Source organism: Salvelinus alpinus, chromosome 10 (assembly GCF_045679555.1).
Source record: "Salvelinus alpinus chromosome 10, SLU_Salpinus.1, whole genome shotgun sequence".
Classification (NCBI taxonomy): Eukaryota; Metazoa; Chordata; class Actinopteri; order Salmoniformes; family Salmonidae; genus Salvelinus; species Salvelinus alpinus.
Window position 1 is genome coordinate 37,856,519 of NC_092095.1, and position 20,164 is coordinate 37,876,682.

At 40.4% G+C, this 20,164-nt stretch overlaps 1 protein-coding gene across 1 annotated transcript in view; it reads left to right on the forward strand.

The window, feature by feature from the left end:
• LOC139532039 (E3 ubiquitin-protein ligase RNF152-like) overlaps nucleotides 1-20,164 on the forward strand; it is a 110,903-nt gene that overhangs the window by 85,195 nt on the left and 5,544 nt on the right. The window lies entirely within an intron of this gene.

A 20,164-nucleotide genomic window follows, 5' to 3' on the forward strand; every position in this document is an offset into this window, starting at 1 on the left:
CCTTCTGTACAGATGTATCGACGTACGCATTCCTTTGCAGGTACTCGGCCATCCTCTGGGCAATGACCCTAAAGAATATTTTACCCTCGACATTCAGTAAGGAGATTGGGGGGAATTGGCTGATGTTCACTGCATCCTTCTCCTTAGGGATCAGGACCCCGCCTGCCCTACGCCACACTTTGGGTATTATCTTCTTTTGCCAAGCTGTTCTCAGAAGCCTCCAGAGGAACCTCAGGACGTCTGGTGCGTTCTTATACACTTTGTACGGGACTCCATTTGGCCCCGGGGCTGATGCTGTTCTTGCCCGTCGAACTGTGTTTTCCACCTCTTTCCATGTCGGAGGGCTGGTCTCAATATGATGTTCCGGGGCTTCAATGGTTGGGATATCTGATGGGATGGCCAGATGTTCATGTCGCTTTGAGTCAAAGTTTGTTGTTATCAGGTGCTCCTCTAGGTCTTTCTTTGTTGTTTTTAGAGCTCCACTTTTTTCCTTCGTGAAGAGACTTTTAAGGAACTTGAAGGGATCTTTATAGAATCGAGTTCTAGTTTGTTCTTTCTTCCTTCTGCGTTTCCGTAGGTTCTCTGCTCTACGGAGGGATGCCAACCGGGTTTTAATGTCAGCCTGAAGTGCCTCTATGCCCTCCTTTTCCACTTCCGAGGCCTTCTTCTACTGTTTCTTAAGCTGTCTCCTTTCTTGAACGAGGCGCTTGATTTCTTGTTGCCTCCTGGAAACTGGTGGGGTTGGAACCTTTCTCCCGCCTTTTGCCTCTTGCACTCCAAAGCTTTCTGCCCCGTACTCATAGATGATGTCCCCCATCCTCTCCAACTTCTTCTCCACTGTGCCTCGAAGGGCCACTTCACATACGGTCTGTGCCCTGGTAGTCTCCTCTCGACTGCAGGTCTGGGAGGCTGGGTGAGTTTCACTCCTGTTGTTGGTTCCACCTCAGTTGTTACTTCGGTACTTGAGTTTACGTCCTCCATGACAGTGGTACTGATGCACTGCAAACTATGGTTTGCGTCCAGTTGCTGTGCTTCATTCGACTGATTTGATCGCTTTCGCAGAAAGTTAGACTAAATATTAGCACTTCATAATCTGGTGGGTAATAACCTTCAATATAGATAACAACACAAAACAAATCATAAGACTAGAGAAATGTATTGACAAATATTACGAAAACAAGCAACACCCAAACATGATGGAGAGTAAGACAGGGAAACCTATCTCAAAATGAAAACGTGACTCTTCTACAGACACAGACGTATAATATTCTCACAACCGGAAATGGTAAAGGTCGAAACTGATCTGTTAAAATCAATAAATGACAAACTGGGCATACTTGAACTAGTCAGTAAGGATAAAAAAGAGTTGAAGGCAAGTATCGAGATGAATGACAAATGCTGCGACATTGGAGAAAGACACAAACAAGCTAAAAGGGACAGTCAATAAGATTGAAACCAAAGTTAATGAATTTAAAAAAGAGAATATCGTTCTGAGAGAAACCTTACTTGACATACAGACTAGATCCATGAGAGAGATTCTGGTACTTACAGGTATCCAAGAGAAAGAAGAAGTTCCTGAATCTGTAGTTAGAGTTCCTCCTTACAGTGCTCCCACGCGAAGCTATCGACAAAATCCAACTCGAACGTGTACACCGTTTCGGACAGAGAGGGCAGAGGTATGAACGCCCAATCGTTGCCAAATTAGCTTTCTTTAAAGACAAAATAGTGGTTAAAAGCCTGGGTAAAAGTCTTGCTGGCACGAAAATAGGCTTCATAGCAAAGGGGGTGAATACATATGCACGCACCACTTTTCCTTTTAGAATTTTTTAAAACATGTTATTTTTGAATTTCACTTCACCAATTTGGACTATTTTGTGTATGCCCATTACCTGAAAACCAAATAAAAATCCATTTAAATGACAGGTTGTAATGCAACAAAATAGGAAAAACGCCACGGGGGATGAATACTTTTGCAAGGCACTGTATTTACGTGTATGTACTGTATGTATGTATGTATGTATGAAAATGGATATACACTGCTCAAAATAATAAAGGGAACACTTAAACAACACAATGTAACTCCAAGTCAATCACACTTCTGTGAAATCAAACTGTCCACTTAGGAAGCAACACTGATTGACAATAAATTTCACATGCTGTTGTGCAAATGGAATAGACAACAGGTGGAAATTATAGGCAATTAGCAAGACACCCCCAATAAAGGAGTGGTTCTGCAGGTGGTGAACACAGACCACTTCTCAGTTCCTATGCTTCCTGGCTGATGTTTTGGTCACTTTTGAATGCTGGCGGTGCTTTCACTCCGTGACACAGTGAATGATAAGTGAAATAATCTGTCTGTAAACTATTTTTGAAAAATTACTTGTGTCATGCAGAAAGTAGATGTCCTAACCGACATGCAAAATCTATAGTTTGTTAACAAGAAATTTGTGGAGTGGTTGAAAATTTAGTTTTAATGACTCCAACCTAAGTGTATGTAAACTTCCGACTTCAACTCTATATAGGATGCCATTTGGGATGTAGACCTTAACTCTATTATCTGGGTGGGTGGCTGTTGATTGGTTTGTAAATTGTCACATTTTAAGTCAATATTATCTATGGGTGGTTAACTTTACATGATTGGAGTCTCTGTAGTTGGTACACACAGCATGGATTATATCTTTAGTAGCTAGCTACCTCTGCACCGGTTTAACAACACAAGGATCTATTATGAGAGAGCAAGAGAGAGTGAGAAACTTCATTGGACAGGCATTTGGACATTGAATTGTTATTTGTTTTTTGGCAGATATTTCTTCTAGAACCTAAACTTTCATGTGCTTTAATAACAAATGTGTACGCCATCTGTAAATACGTGAGAATAGAATTGCCTAATCCTAATCAAATCAAATTTTATTTGTCACATACACATGGTTAGCAGATGTTAATGTGAGTGTAGCGAAATGCTTGTGCTTCTAGTTCCGACAATGCAGTAATAACCAACGAGTAATCTAACCTAACAATTCCATAACTACTACCTTATACACACACAAGTGTAAAGGTATAAAGAATATGTACATAAAGATATATGAATGAGTGATGGTACAGAACGGCATAGGCAAGATGCAGTAGATGGTATAGAGTACAGTATATACATATACATATGAGATGAGTAATGTAGGGTATGTAAACATTATATTAAGTGGCATTGTTTAAAGTGGCTAGTGATACATTTTTACATAAATTTCCATAAATTCCCATTATTAATAACCTTTTGTCAATAGGGGGTGCTGTTAGCACTTTTATTTTTTTGACATTGCCAAATTAAACTGCCTAGTAGTCAATTCTTGCTCGTACAATATGCATAGTATTGTTATTATTGGATAGGAAACACTCTCTAGTTTCTATAACCGTTGGAATTATGTCTCTGAGTGGAACAGAACTCTATCTACAGCACTTTTCCTGACAGGGAGTGAGATTTCAGAAATCTTGGCCTCTGGTCCCAGGTCAGTTTTAATGTCCCTGTGAATGCTATGAGGATACAAACACTGCCTACACCTTCCTCTAGATGTCAGTAAGTGGTGACAATTTGAATGGAGTCGATTGCGCAATCAGGGCCTGTATAAAACAGAAAGGACCGGAAGTAGCTTTCTTTTGGATCCTGCGCTGGACGCATGAAGGGCGTCGGACCGACCCCTTTCCAAGCCTTGGTTTAGCCAGTAATATATCGCCGGTCATGTTTTTACTTGTTATAGGTGTTAAAAACATCATAAGGTAGTTAATTTAAACCGTTTTATAGCAATTTATATCCGTTTAGTGCGATTTTGAGGCATTTATTTGTGACGCCCTTCCATGAGCTGGGCACGTTTCCTGTACATACCGAACGTTATTGGCCATTTCGACGGGACGTCTTTTGATCTTTCGACCAAAAGACGATTAGACCGGAGAAAGGATACATTGCCCAAGATTCTGATGGAAGAACAGCTCACAGTAAGAACTATTTATGATGATAAATTGCTGTTCTGTTGAAAAAATTTAAACGCATTTATCGCCATTTTGTTATGTGTAGCTTCGCTTTGGCGGACCCGGTGTTGCACAGTAAGGATAATTTTAGAAATGTAAGTCAGCGATTGCATTAAGAACTAATTTGTCTTTCGATTCCTGTCAACCCTGTATTTTTTAGTCAAGTTTATGATTAGCTATCGATTAGACTAGATCACTCTCAAAGATAGCGCCCGACATTTTCAGGCCAGTTTTGCTGCTATTCTCATTGTATAACCACGTTTTTTTGTGGCTAAATATGCACATTTTCGAACAAACTCTATATGTATGTTGTAATATGATGTTACAGGAGTGTCATCGGAAGAATTCTGAGAAGTTTAGTGAAAAAATTAATATATTTTGGTGATCATAACGTTATCGCTCCCGTTGCCTTGAATTCATGCTGGGGTAACGTTTGCACATGTGGTATGCTAATATAACGATTTATTGTGTTTTCGCTGTAAAACGCTTAGAAAATCTGAAATATTGTCTGAATTCACAAGATCTGTGTCTTTCCATTGCTATGCTTTGTCTATTTTTATGAAATGTTTTATGATGAGTAAATTGGTAATACACGTTGCTCTCTGTATTTATTCTAGTCGAGTTGTGATGGTGGGTGCAATTGTAAACTATGATTTCTACCTGAAATATGCACATTTTTCTAACAAAAACTATCCTATACAATAAATATGTTATCAGACTGTCATCTGATGAGGTTTTTTCTTGGTTAGTGGCTATCAATATCTTTATTTGGCCGAATTGGTGATAGCTACTGGTGGAGAGAAAAAATGGTGGACAAAGAAAAATTGTGTCTTTTGCTAACGTGGTTAGCTAATAGATTTACATATTGTTTCTTCCCTGTAAAACATTTTAAAAATCAGAAATGATTGCTGGATTCACAAGAAGTGGATCTTTCATCTGGTATCTTGGACTTGTGATTGAATGATATTTAGATGCTACTATTTACTTGTGACGCTATGCTAGCTATGCTATTCAGCTTTTTTACTGGTGGGGGGTGGGGGGTGCTCCCGGATCCGGGTTTCTGACTCGGTAGAAGTTAAAGTGGCTGGAGTTGAGTCAGTATGTTGGCAGCAGCCACTAAATGTTAGTGGTGGCTGTTTAACAGTCTGATGGCCTTGAGATAGAAGCTGTTTTTCAGTCTCTCGGTCCCTGCTTTGATGCACCTGTACTAACCTCGCCTTCTGGATGATAGCGGGGTGAACAGGCAGTGGCTTGGGTGGTTGTTGTCCTTGATGATCTGCCTAGTTGGTTTAGCCACGGAAAAAGGGGGGACCTTCCCACAAGCCATGATTGGCTGTACATGCTGAGAGATGAGTTCTGATTGGTCTGCCATGTAGCACGCTTTTGTCTATAACATGAGCTCCTCAGTATGCGTAGATAATCCTTTCTACAGCTGCTTTTTTTAATGCATTGCTGCTGCTCTCAACAACATTGCTGCCCAGAATTTAACAGGCGCTATCGACAAAGATCAGTGTGAAAACGTTGTGATGGACTACATTCTGCGTACGGTCAGTGTGAACCGGAGTGACTACACACATCAACGGGCCAAACAAGTTGTAGCTAGCTTCAAACCAAACAGAAAAGATACACTGCCGCGAAGCATTCAACCATGTATACGGGTAAGAGTCTAGCTACATTTTCTGATATTAAACATTTCTAATTTTGTCAGAAAGTCGTTTTCATTGCAAGTTAAAGCGTACTGATAGCTAGCTAGCAAATGTCAGCTGGCTGGCTTGATAGCTAACGTTACGTGCATGTTCTGTGTAGTAATATTATTTTTATCTCAGAAAACCATTTGCATTGCTAGTTGTAGCCTAATGATAACTTGTTAGCTAACATTGAACATAGTTGCTTAGCTTTAGCTACCTGCAGATTCATTCTACGGCATTTTATGGTGGGTAGCTATGACAATCTGTTTGTACTGTAGCTGTGGTTTAGGATTATGGTTCATTGTTTAGGTAACTAGCTAGATCTCTAAACAAAAGACTCCACTTTGCAAGAGAATGGTTACATGACCCATCAAGTTTGCCAGGTGTGTCTGGGGGTGAATACGGCCATCTATTGTATTTCATGATTATGTGTACATATCTAGACAATAGTGACCCATCCTCTTAGCTAGATGTGGCTTGGGGGTGGTGGTAGCATTTATTTCTTTCACACACCCATCAATTTAGACAACTGTCTGGGTAAGCATCTAATAATTATGAAATATATTTTTATCTGGATACTTTCAAAGTCAGATCAGGATATAGGCCAAGGACAATATAATGTGTAGTTTTTCCTTATTGTAGGCTACTACTTAAACCGCTGTTACTCTTAATCATCATTTTTTTTACTTCACTACCTTACTCATTCTGTTTAGCAAATGGCTTCACATGTGAATCCTTAGAGAGATGGGTGGGGCTAAGGTTTAAGAGGGTGTGAACGATGCTGAAACAGTGGAGACAAAGAAGAGCTCTCCGGTAGGTGTACCAAAACATTCAAAGGCCATTTTCTCAAAAGTCGGGTTTCAAGTTTAGCAACTTTAGCAGAATTACTTTCCCATTGTTCCTTAACTGGAGTGTATGATATAGTATTTTGTAAGTATCTACATTTATCCAATAAAAAAAACTGCTACATACAGTGCATTCGGAAAGTATTCAGACCCCTTGACTTTTTCCACATTTTGTTACGTTACAGCTTTATTCTAAAATTGATTCAATTGTTTTTTCCCCCCTCATCAATCTACACACACTAACCCATAAAAACATATTTTTTTTATTTGCAAAGGTATAAAACAAACTACTGAAATATCACATTTACATAAGTAATCAGAGCCTTTACTCAGTACTTTGTTGAAGCATGTTTGGCAGTGATTACAGCCTCGAGTCTTCTTAGATATGACGCTTTACGCTTGGCACACCTCTATTTGGGGAGTTTGTCCCATTCTTCTCTGCAGATCCTCTCAAGCTCTGTCAGGTTGGATGGGGAGCATCGCTGCACAGCTATTTTCAGGTCTCTCCAGAGGTGTTTAATCGGGTTCAAGTCCGGGCTCTGGCTGGGCCACTCAAGGACATTCAGAAACTTGTCCCAAATCCACTCCTGCATTGTCTTGGCTGTGTGCTTAGGGTCATTGTCCTGTTGGAAGGTGAACCTTTGCCCCTGTCTGAGGTCCTGAGCACTCTACAGCAGGTTTTCATCAAGGATCTCTCTCTGTACTTTTCTCCATTCATCTTTCCCTCGATCCTGACTAGTCTCACAGTCCCTGCCTCTTAAAAACATCCCCACAGCATGATGCTGCCACCACCATGCTTCACCGTAGGGATGGTGCCAGGTTTCCTCGAGATGTGACACTTGGCAATCAGGCCAAAGAGTTCAGTTTTGATTTCATTAGACCACAGAATCTTGTTTCTCATGGTCTGAGAGTTGTCTTGACTTTACTTTCATTTATCTGATGACTGTTATTTATTGAATCAACTAACTATGTTTAATTGTTACCCGATTTAAATTAATCATGTAACAATTAACTCATTAGGATTTTGGGGCACCACGAGAGCGGTTGTTTAAAGATTTGAGCATCTCCCGAATTAAACTCTAAAGGTCTTTACCTATCACATCCATAAAACAACGTATTAAATGATAACCTCTTATTATATCATCATTCTGAACAGTCACAACCTTCTTGGATCTGCAAAAACCCCAGCCTTGCTTATTATTAAGTACTACACAAATTGGTTTAATTATTTATTTACTAGCTAACTAAATAATAACACAGAATTAACACACACTTAATACATGAGAAAAAGGTCCCAAGCGTACTGACACAATATGGTGGCTTTTTACACAACGACATGGAGCGAGAGAAAAAAGAGAGACACCTATCAGTGATACATACATTTTAGAAACTATTCTCACAGTAATAATATACTTTGCACACAAACCACCCCCCATTTAAAGTAAGAAATCATTCATGTTTTTATGTACTGTGAAAATATTGTACAATCCAGGAGTGAAAAGCTCTTACAGACTTCCCCAGAAAGACTCACAGCTGTAATCGCTAGTGATTCTAACATTTATTGACTCAGGGGGTTGAATACTAATGTAATCAAGATATGTTAGTGTTTTATATTTCCTTAAATGTTTTACATGACAGGGTATTTTGTGTAGATCCTTGAAAAATGGGGTGTGAATACTTTTTGAAGGCAATGTATTTGATCTGATTGTTGTAGCGAACGTCCTCTTCTTTCACTATACGTGTTGAATAAGCTTGATACCTCTGGCAGTGTTATTTCAAAGATTATTTTCAACAGCAAACCAGTTTGACCCACTGAGAGTTTTACACTGGAGAGGGACTTGAAGGCTTAAGAGTTGTAGTGCAGATGTGTTACTGTTACTGTGGTTATAATGACAAAGTAGCCGGTGTTGATCTTGAGAAGGTGAAAAACTGTTTCAGGGCTGGCAACTCAAATGAACTACAATATTCTCTCTCTCGCATATATCTCTACTCCTTTACAAGAACACCAAGCAACATTTGTGACGACACTCAAGTATCTTCCATTGTTAGATCTCCGCTTGCCTCCCTCTGTTTCTAGATATCATCAGTTTGACTGATGGAGTGAGGGAAGCTTTGCCTTTCGTTAGTGTAGAATCTAGTGTGTTCAGTAAATACGTTTTAAAGGCGTGTGTGTTTGAAGACTATTGTGTGTGCTCGTGTGTGTTTGAAGACCGTCTAATAGCGGCGACCATCAAAAATAAATGGATAGATCAAGTTTTAGTAGAATATAAAGTGTGTGTGTATAAGCGTTAGTAGAACATCAAGTGTTAGAAGTCCTCTCATGCTGTAGTGCTGTGCTGCTCGAGTGAAGAAGGTCAAGCTGTCTCTTTCAGTGTGTGCAAGCTTGCGTGTGCACACACTGACATTCCGGGGACTTGTCAGGACATTCTGGTCCTGATAATGTAGGAAAACATGTACACAAACACACACACTCCTGCTGCGTTACCTGTCGATGGGTGAATGATCTCATTATCAGTCCTGAGTGGTGTGTGTAAAGTACCAGCTGGTTAGCAACAGGATGTGCTATTTCAAATAGGCACGTTCTTTTCTCCCCTGCAACTCATCCCCAGGTTATTGCTATAAAATATGTATTTTTTTCTGTCAATGTACCTGGTAAAATAATGGTTACTCAACAACTCTAAGCGGCGCCCTGTAAAATCTGTTTTATTTTTTTACTAAAAATTACATTTATTGGTAACACTTTACATTAAGTTGCCCCTATTAGTATGTAATTAACACAGTAATGACTGAGTTAACATAGTTACACTATATAATTACATGGCAATAGGGTTGTTGCAGATTCAGTTATTACACAATTGGAACAAGGAATGTGTAATTACACATTCACTTGCTGAAGGTTATTCCACGTGTGTAACCACTAATGTAATTACACATTTTCTTGTTCCAATATGTAACTAATGTTTTGTAATTACACGTTTGAAAGTCACCTGTGAACTACCATGTTAATAACGCTAACCTGTAATACCAGGGTTGATTAACAGGCTAGGGCCTGGTAACAACAATTGTAACAAGGCACACCCAGTCATTAACAGGTCATTTTCAATTTGTGTATTTCTATGTTATGACCTGGCTCAAAGGCTATACCGAATGAAGTGTAATGTGAGAACAATGTAGTTACATAGAATTTACTTGATATTCTCATGTATCTACTCAGGAGCAATTAACTTAATGTAAAGTGACACCACTATGTAGTTACAATGTAACAGCCTTTGCAGACAATAGGCTAACCAGGAGAAATTGGGTGACAGGAGATTATTAGGTGTAACCATTTTAGGTACAATGTACTACTCTTCATCAACCAACTTTGTAATTACAATGTTGTTACAAGGGATATACTGCACATGTATTTACAATGTACTTAACCAGGAGAAACCAACTTCATGTAAAGTGAAGTGACATTTTAATTAATTTGTAATTACAATGTAACAACCTTTGCAACAATAGGCTAACCAGGAGCAATAAGGAGAGAGTCGAATATTTTTCAGTTGGACTTTTCTTTAATCGATTTGAAAAATGTATATTCAAAAATGTATATTCAAACCATTCAAAGTCAATTTCCGATTTCAGACTTTATCGGCCTATGCATATGGGTGTTTTGAATGAATCATCACCTTAGACAGCGTTGTCCACTTTGAGCCTAAGCCCCCCCCCCCCCATAAAAAACTGAATTAAAATAATGATTGTGCAATTATACAACACTTAGCCTACCACATATTATGCATGGCAGAAAAACATTAAAAACAAAAACTGATTTAACATGTCTTTGGTACATAATTGGTCTAGCTTAAACTCCAAAATTAAACAAATTATATTAATCACCATTGAATGTGGACTGTATTATTATGCATACTGAATAGACTGGTTACCTTATACTAAGCTCCAAACATTTTATCCATGAGTCTGGGAGAGAAGGTATAGGCCTAGAGCCTAGGCAATGCAATTGATTGCGCAGGGCGGCATACAGAGTTAGCCTACAATTATAGTGAATTTGTTTTTCATTTCAAATAGCCTAGTAAGAGGGAATTTTTTATATTTTCATAATTAATAGGCTGACACATGACCTTTTAGCTACAGAATATCTCACCACCATGTGTTTCCACCTCCTCCCCTCTCTCCTTCATTATTTTCTCAAGAGCGCAGAGAGAGGGGCTGTCAAATATGTTTTGTTGTGAAAACATCTTACTATCGATGTTCCCCCGAACAGATTTCACTTGGTTTTCCAAATGAATCACTGGGTAGCTGCAGGAACAGGGTTGGATAGCCCATGGCATACAGAGTTTGGGTGTAATATCACCAGTTGCGCAGCAAGAAGATGCATGCTCCTAAAACAGTGGATGATGTGTGGAGTGAGAGAACCGGAGTAGCCTACATGGCATGAGAACCGGAGGGAAAGTGGCTTTCATCAGCTAATCGAGACATTGATGACATGCATTTTTTCTCCTGTCCATTTGATAATGGGCCATTCTAAATCAAAACTAATTTGACATATTAGTAAAGACAAGATTACATTGAGAATAGTCTGATGGGTGTAAATAAACTCAGCAAAAAAATAAATGTGCCTTTTTCAGGACCCTGTCTTTCAAAGATAACTTGTAAAAATCCAAATAACTTCACAGATCTTCAATGTAAAGGATTTAAACACTGTTTCCCATGCTTGTTCAATGATCTATAAATACTGTATATAATGAACATGCACCTGTGGAACGGTCGTTAAGACACTAACAGCTTACAGACAGTAGGCAATTAAGGTCACAGTTATGAAAACTTAGGACACTAAAGAGGCCTTTCTATGCCCAGGGTCCCTGCTCATCTGCGTGAATGTGCCTTAGGCATGCTGCAAGGAGGCATGAGGACTGCAGATGTGGCCAGGGCAATAAATTGCAATGTCCGTACTGTGAGACACCTAAGACAGTCCTACAGGGTGACAGGACGGAGAGCTGATCAGTTGAATCTGGTTAGATATTACTATAATATTTATCTTGTTTGCTTGCAAGCCACGACTGACATCAAGCAAAGAATACTAAACCTGGATAGGTGGATATAAGCTTCTTATTATTTCACATTGAGTTAACAACATTAAGGCCGGATTCAATCCAACGGCTATGCACCTGTTAAAGACAATGTTCCCATGGTTATGGAGACCGCATGCATACAGTGGGGAGAACAAGTATTTGATACACTGCCGATTTTGCAGGTTTTCCTACTTACAAAGCATGTAGAGGTCTGTCATTTTTATCATAGGTACACTTCAACTGTGAGAGACGGAATCTAAAACAAAAATCCAGAAAATCACATTGTATGATTTTTAAGTAATTAATTTGCATTTTATTGCATGACATAAGTATTTGATCACCTACCAACCAGTAAGAATTCCGGCTCTCACAGACCTGTTAGTTTTTCTTTAAGAAGCCCTCCTGTTCTCCACTCATTACCTGTATTAACTGCACCTGTTTGAACTCGTTACCTGTATAAAAGACACCTGTCCACACACTCAATCAAACAGACTCCAACCTCTCCACAATGGCCAAGACCAGAGAGCTGTGTAAGGACATCAGGGATAAATTGTAGACCTGTACAAGGCTGGGATGGGCTACAGGACAATAGCCAAGCAGCTTGGTGAGAAGGCAACAACTGTTGGCACAATTATTAGAAAATGGAAGAAGTTCAAGATGACGGTCAATCACCCTCGGTCTGGGGCTCCATGCAAGATCTCACCTCGTGGGGCATCAATGATCATGAGGAATGTGAGGGATCAGCCCAGAACTACACGGCAGGACCTGGTCAATGACCTGAAGAGAGCTGGGACCACAGTCTCAAAGAAAACCATTAGTAACACACTACGCCGTCATGGATTAAAATCCTGCAGTGCACGCAAGGTCCCCCTGCTCAAGCCAGCGCATGTCCAGGCCCGTCTGAAGTTTGCCAATGACCATCTGGATGATCCAGAGGAGGAATGGGAGAAGGTCATGTGGTCTGATGAGACAAAAATAGAGCTTTTTGGTCTAAACTCCACTCGCCGTGTTTGGAGGAAGAAGAAGGATGAGTACAACCCCAAGAACACCATGCCAACCGTGAAGCATGGAGGTGGAAACATCATTCTTTGGGGATGCTTTTCTGCAAAGGGGACAGGACGACTGCACCGTATTGAGGGGAGGATGGACGGGGCCATGTATCGCGAGATCTTGACCAACAACCTCCTTCCCTCAGTAAGAGCATTGAAGATGGGTCGTGGCTGGGTCTTCCAGCATGACAACGACCCGAAACACACAGCCAGGGCAACTAAGGAGTGGCTCCGTAAGAAGCATCTCAAGGTCCTGGAGTGGCCTAGCCAGTCTCCAGACCTGAACCCAATAGAAAATCTTTGGAGGGAGCCGAAAGTCCGTATTGCCCAGCGACAGCCCCGAAACCTGAAGGATCTGGAGAAGGTCTGTATGGAGGAGTGGGCCAAAATCCCTGCTGCAGTGTGTGCAAACCTGGTCAAGAACTACAGGAAACGTATGATCTCTGTAATTGCAAACTAAGGTTTCTGTACCAAATATTCAGTTCTGCTTTTCTGATGTATCAAATACTTATGTCATGCAATAAAATGCAAATTAATTACTTAAAAATCATACAATGTGATTTTCTGGATTTTTGTTTTAGATTCCTTCTCTCACAGTTGAAGTGTACCTATGATAAAAATTACAGACCTCTACATGCTTTGTAAGTAGGAAAACCTGCAAAATTGTCAGTGTATCAAATACTTGTTCTCCCCACTGTATATTTATATTAGCTCACCACAATAGCCAAACACACAACGCCATTTATTCACCGCCAACATAGCTTTCACAAAACCCACAAATAGAGATAAAATTAATCACTAACCTTTGAACAACTTCATCATGTTATACAATACATTTATGTTTTGTTCGAAAATGAGCATATTTAGAGCTACAAATCGTGGTTTTACATTGTGAATACGTAGCCATAATGCACCAAATTGTCCGGAGAAATTTTGGACAGTCACGTAATCTAACCAAAAAACTCATCATAAACTTTACTAAAAAATACATGTTGTACAGCAAATGAAAGATACACTGGTTCTTAATGCAACCGCTGTGTTAGATTTAAAAAAATAACTTTAGTACAACGTACAGCATGCAATATTGTGAGACAGCGCCCAGCAATTCTCCGCCTTGTTGGAGCCAACATAAACCACAAAAATACGAAATAACATCATAAATATTCTCTTACCTTTGATGATCTTCCATCAGAATGTAGTGCAAGGAGACATAGTTCCAGAATAAATCGTTGTTTTGTTTTAGAATGTCCATTTCTTCTGTCGAATTAGCAACTTTGGCTAGCATTGTGGAGCGCACATGTCCAAGAACTCTTGGCGCATGGAACGAAAAATTCCAAAATTCACAATAAACGTCGAATAAACTGGTCAAACTCGGTTGAAAATCCATCTTTATGATGTTTTTCTCATATGTATAAAATAAAGTCAGAGCCGGAGCATTTCGTCGTGTATACCTAACGCATTTGAGAAGACAATGTGGGGTTCCCTGGTGCGCAGTTGAATACTGCCAATAAGGCGGACCTGTCACTCCAAAAGCTCTCATTCGGTCTCACATCAAGCTAGACACCCCATTCAACATTCTACTGCCTGTTGACATCTAGTGGAAGGCGTATGAAGTGCACACAGATCCATAAATATAAGGCGTTTGAATAGGCAGGCCCTGACACAGAGCCCCATTTTCAGAATTTTCACTTCCTGTTTGGAAGTTTGCTGCCAAATGAGTTCTGTTTTACTCACAGATATAATTCAAACAGTTTTAGAAACTTCAGAGTGTTTTCTATCCAATAGTAATAATAATATGCATATTGTATGATCTAGAACAGAGTACGAGGCCGTTTAATTTGGGCACGATTTTTTCCCAAAGTGAAAATAGCGCCCCCTATTAAGAAGAAGTTATAGTACACACTATATTATCCCTCAATCATGTGTAGTACTGACTATATAATATTGTAGTACACTGTAGAATACTATAATACACACTCCTATCCCTCGATCATGTGTAGAACATTGCCGATTTTAGCATGTAAGTCTTGTTGGAGCAAAATAAATTAAGTTTTATGCATGCCAGCAAAGCCACTACACAACACAACACTAAACAATACATGAATTGCTGTCTTTAGTCCACAAAAACACTACAGTAAATACTACAGTAAATTCCGCAAAAACACTACAGTGTTTATACATTTACAAGGTAGGCACTTCCTTTGTATGGACAGCACAGTTATGATAACATTGTTTATCCTCAGAAAGACCACTTTCTCAAATGATTAACGCCACATTATTTCTCAATTTTCGATGGAAATTTCTATGGAAATTTTGCCAGCTGAGACATTCAATTAATAAGTATGGCTCTATTGTTGTATCTAGTCTGTCCAGTTTTCCACCCGGGTGTGTTCAAAAGGAAAGGTAGCCAAGAAACTTGTCAAATATTGGCGTTGGAGGAGATGCAAGCTCCTCAAGAGATTTATGATCACTTCCCTCTCCAGGACACACACACACACACACACACACACACACACACACACACACACACACACACACACACACACACACACACACACACACACACACACACACACACACACACACACACACACACACACACACACACACACCTCCGCCTCTTCAGCTGTTTCACTGATGTATCCCAGAGGTAGTGGAGTGTGTATGTGTTGGTCACACTCATGTGGGTGTGTGGGCCAGAGCCCAGATAGTACCGATGCCTGGTAGGCTCTCGTACTGCTGATGGGGACTCTGTGTGCGCGTGTGTGTGTGTGCTGATGGAGACTGGCTCCTCAAGCTGGAAATTGGCATAATGTGTCCTACAGCGGTCTGCTGCACAGGCCTCTATCAGGGATTCCATCTGTCCTGGACACACACAAACACACATACACTTTTCAGAATCGAGATGCCTCCTTCGATGCGTCTTCTCTGTTCGCCTGTGTGCTTTAACTTGCGGTGTGTAAGAAAAATGGAGTGTAATTGAGATTAATTGTTGAGTGGAGGATTAACATAGGAGTGAGTGTGGAGCGTAAAAGTACTTGATAACTCAGTCAAGGGTTTGTCCTAGACCTAGCCTCATGCCTTGTAATGTCAACTAACCTCCTAGTTTCAATGTACAGAGAGTAAGAGTTTGACTCTCTGCTAGAGTTTTTTTTCTTAGTACCTGTGTTAAGTCGTTCACACCAGCTTTTACCCCCAAGCCATAAGACTGCTAAATATACTGAACAAAATATAAAGTGTTGGTCCCATGTTTTATGAGCTGAAATAAAAGATCCCAGAATATTTCCATACACACAAAAAACATATTTCTCTCAAATGTTCTGCATTTATGTTAGTGAGGATTTTTACTTTGCCAAGATAATCCATCCACCAGACAGGTGTGGCATATCAAGAGGCTAATTAAACAGCATGAACATTACAGAGGTACACCTTATGCTGAGGAAAATAAAAGGCCACTCTAAAATGTGCAGTTTTGTTACACAACACAATGCCACCGATGTCTCAAGTTTGTGAGAGCGTGCAATTGTAATGCTGACTGCAGGAATGTCCACCAGAGCTGTTGCCAGATAATTGAAAGTAAAATTCTTTACCATAAGCCGAGCGTCATTTTAGAGAATTTGGCATTACATCCAACCGGACTAAAAACCGCAGACCATGTGTAACCACGCCAGCCCAGGACCTTCACATCTGGCTTATTCACCTGCAGGATCGTATGAGACCAGACAACTGAGGAAACTGAGGAGCATTTATGTCTGTAATAAAGCTCTTTTGTGGGTAAAAACTCATTCTGATTGACTGGGCCTGGCTCCCAAGTGGGTGGGCCTATGCCCTCCCAGGCCCACCCATGGCTGTGCCCCTGCCCTGTCATGTGAAATCCATAGATAAGTGCCTAAGGAATTTATTTAAACTGACTGATTTCCTTATATGAACTGTAACTCAGTAAAATCTTGAAATTGTTGCATGTTGCCTTTATATTTCTGTTCAGTATAGTTAGTCTGGGTAGCTATTTGGTTAACTCTTTAACCATCTGCATTGATAGTCCTTTTTTGCACCGTTTTTTGTCTCATCACATGCGCTGCTGTTACTGTTTATTATCTGTCACTTTATTCCTAGTTATATGTACTTATCTACCTCAATTACCTCGTACCCATGCACATCAACTCAGTACTGGTACCCTGCGTATATAGCTAAGTTATTGTTATTCATCTTGTATTCATTATTACGTGTTTTACTTTTCTATTTCTCAATTTTCTTTCTCTCTGCATTGTCAGGAGGGCCCGTAAGTAAGCGTTTCACTGTTAGTCTACACCTGTTGTTTACGAAGTATTTGACGAATAAGGGAAATAGGGACATGGTGTGCCATATTGGACTCAAACTTGGTCCTCTGTTTCTGAAGGTAAAAGGTGTTAACCTGGGTTTCTTTTTCCTTCCCCTCCTCTCTTCTTTTGTCTTCCTCCCCTGCTACATTCCTCACCCTCTCTGACTTGCTCCAACAAGTTTATCATTTTTGAGAATGTGTGTGTGTCCCTGCTTATTTTCAGCAGCTGTCAGTGAGGAGGAGTGAACTTTCTTCCCTCTGCTGATTGTCCTTGCTGTGGAGCGAGACAGGGGAGACTGGAGGGACAGAGAGTGTGTTTGTGTGTTACAACCCCTCTCAGCTGAGGGAGTGTGTCTGTCCTTTCAGATGGTCCCAGGGGCCAGAAGGGCTGTGAAGAGGGGCCAGGGGGCACGAGTAGGGCACTCACCATCATTACTAAATAATATTCCCTTCCTTGCACAGTCATATGATATGATGGACCAAACCTTGGCTTATATTAAGACTTTTTCAAATTCATTCACTGTTGCTTTTGAGGGTTTTCTAGAGGATGTTTAGGAATTAGATTTGTCATAGCTACTATATTTCTGCTCAGTGTCAGTGAGGTGTGTTCTCTCCCACACTAGGTGTAATGGGAAAATGAGTCACAGAACTATAATGTCAGAGAAAGGGAGCGAGTGAGAGGGTAAATAACAGAGAATAGAGGGGAGAGGGATGTGGATGAAGGAGGTAAGGAGAGAAGAGTGGAATAGTGGGTGTATGGGAATATTGAATCACAAAGAATTTCTGCCAGATCAAAGCTAATCCTTATTTTAGGAAGGGTTTTTACTAATACCCCTGGTTGTCTTACCCCTCAAAGGCAGGGCTCTCTTCATCTTTCTCTCTTCATCTGCCTCTTCTCTCCCTCTTCTTCTCCATCAGTCTCTCCGCCCTCTCTCTCATCCCCTTCAACTTTAAAATTACAGATTTTTCTGCATTTGACTTGACTTTGACATGGTGGTAGAGAACGCAGAATGATTTAGAGAAACTAGGTCACGCGGATAGTGAGGAGAGAAGCGGGTATCGCGTCAGGACCAACTTTTTTGCCTGGGAAGGGATTGAGGGAGAGAGGATAAGAGGGGGGGGGATGCTAACCACTCCAAATGGGTTGTGTTAACAATGGATTTAGCAACCTAACGAGTCAGACACCTTTGTATCCCAAATGGCACCCTATTCCCTAACTAGTGCACTACTTTTGAACAGGGCCTATAGGTAATGGGATGCCATTTGGGACACAACTTTTTTTTTATTTTCACATGGACGTCTTCACAATGGCTGCAAGTCCATTACAACGTGGGAACAAACAGGTGTAAGAGCTGAGGGGTTTAACTTGACAAGATCTAACTTGGCAATACTGTTGACATGACTGTAGAGCTCTCCAACCTCGTTCTTGGACAGCTACCATCCTGTAGGTTTTCATTCCTCACACGATAGGAACGTATTTCCTCCAACGTTATAATGAAAAGGTACCTCTCGGTCCCAAACCACAAGTTTTCTGGAGACTTGTGGGAGGAGGAGTGCTGATGAAGTCTCCCACTGTATGTGCTTTCGGTAGCCTGATTGTGTCCAGACTGAGGAGAAGTCCGCACACAATGCATCCCTGACCATCTCATGAAGTGGTCAGTCAGATCTGAACACAATCAGACCACAAAGCGACGTTTGTGCGTCTAGACCCTTCTTTTCAATGCAATATTTGTTTTCTGATAGCAGAAGTTGCATGTAAGGGTCAAGTGTAGACACTACCTCAGTTACTAAGACATGTGGCCAATACCGTACAAGCTACAGTGTCCCTATAAGGCTTAGAGATGGAAGAGGAAAGAAAAATCTCAATTTACTTTGAGTCCAAACCTCATTTCACACTCCCAACTCACAGGAAAATAAAGCGTAGGAAGAGATCCTTATTAGCATTTTAACAGCAATATTTTGACAGAACCTAATCATCTGCAAATGTACATGGATTAACTAACATGGCTGATATGATTATGCAAGATGAAGTTTGTGAGTAAGAAAAACCAAAACAAACTTTCACAGAGGCTGTGCAAACTAATGGGGTATTAAACAGATCACAACATTTCCTTCACCCTCACATTTCAAGTCCTCCATGAAAGCAGGCTGCTAAGAGAAGGACAAACTAATTTGCTTTCATGGAGGACTGGCTTGAATTGTGAGGATGACCACACCATTTATTTACACCATGAGCAAAATCTATTGGTTTTCAATCCAAAGTTGCAAAGAAATGTTGTGATCTGTTTAATAAACACTTAAGAGCCCAAACAAAATGGATGAAAAAGTGGTGGTATAGCAGCAACAGCGGCATCTAGTGATCAAAATCTGATACTTCCACACTTCTTTATGGTAAATAATGCAGACGACTTCAATTACTAATTTCTCTGAACAGTGGGGAAAAAACATCAGATTCACAGGGAATACATTACATAGTATAAAGAAACAATGCTCCAAACTGCATCTTTATAATACTTGTCAAGTATTGAGAACTGATACTGTATACTGGTTGTTGAGGTGGGATTGCCGTGGGGCGTGGGGGATCTGTGGGTTGCTTTTTGACAAATATTTTTATTCCTCATCCCTTACTCATTGGTAGGATGAAGTTTGTTCCAAATCGGATGTTGGGTACTATATTTATTTAATATTATCTGAATCCTGTAAATTAAAATGGGCAATTTGGGTGCAATCAATTATCTATATATCCCTGAAATCATTTCAAATTGAAACAAAATAATGTTTCAGAAATGCCAATCTTACCTGTTTCTAAGTACAGGAACGATTTCAGAACAATCTGAGGTGGTGGGTGTCATGGCTTGCTGAAATGACATGGAATGAATCACTTGGGGCTCCGGGTGGCGCAGTGGTCAAAGGCACTGCATCACTACATCACCCTGGTTTGAATCCAGACTGGCTTGAATCAAGTCTGTATCACAACCAGCCGTGATTGGGAGTCCCGATCACAATTCACCCAGTGTTGTGTGTGTGTGTCTGTTTGAGTGTGTGTGTGTGTGTGGCGCGCAGCCCAGGGGGAAATGAGGGAGACAAAGGCTGCCTACTAAATGGCACCCTATTCCCCATTTCCCAAGTCTCTGGTCAAAAGCAGTGCACTATATTTGGAATAGGGTGCTATTTG